The sequence below is a fragment of the Etheostoma cragini genome, chromosome 15 (assembly GCF_013103735.1).
Source record: "Etheostoma cragini isolate CJK2018 chromosome 15, CSU_Ecrag_1.0, whole genome shotgun sequence".
Lineage (NCBI taxonomy): Eukaryota > Metazoa > Chordata > Actinopteri > Perciformes > Percidae > Etheostoma > Etheostoma cragini.
Window position 1 is genome coordinate 20,670,248 of NC_048421.1, and position 530 is coordinate 20,670,777.

Below are 530 nucleotides of genomic sequence, written 5' to 3' on the forward strand. Positions count from 1 at the left end.
ACATGACTGGACGGCTGTCACATAATTTCGTAGGATATCATAGGAATTGTTGTGCGTACATTTTTTTATGATATTGTACAAACCCGAAAATGAGAATGTGTTGAAAATGGCATAAATGGTAGTGCCACGTAGTTTCTGTCTCCCCCATGAGGAATTCTAAATAATAACATCAACATTATGATACAAGCCTTCCGTGACAGCGAACCACCCCCACCCCTTCTCCACACAGTTGCTAGTAGCCAAGGATGCAACGGAAGATAAAAAAACAAACATGATGGACTCTTCAGAAGAGGTATTTATCTGCACTTGAGTTTCTGCGCAGTCAAAATTGTAGGGGTGGGAAAAAAAATTGATAAAGCATAGTATCACAGTATTTTCTGTGGCATTACTGTATATATATTAGGGATGAGCCGAGTAATCGGCTGAAACGAGTATCCGGTACGGATATAGCACTTTTGCCGAGTACAAGTATTATAATAGTAACACGAGTCAATATCTGTGCTCGGATTGAATAAAACTCTCAGCTGACC

General features: G+C 39.8%; 1 protein-coding gene and 1 long non-coding RNA gene across 11 annotated transcripts in view; one reads left to right on the plus strand and one right to left on the minus strand.

The window, feature by feature from the left end:
• The window catches only part of LOC117957693 (flocculation protein FLO11-like), a 16,337-nt gene that overhangs the window by 6,061 nt on the left and 9,746 nt on the right, over positions 1-530 (plus strand). The gene's annotated exons all lie outside the window — the stretch shown is intronic.
• The window catches only part of LOC117957738, a 2,467-nt gene that overhangs the window by 702 nt on the left and 1,235 nt on the right, over positions 1-530 (minus strand). The window lies entirely within an intron of this gene.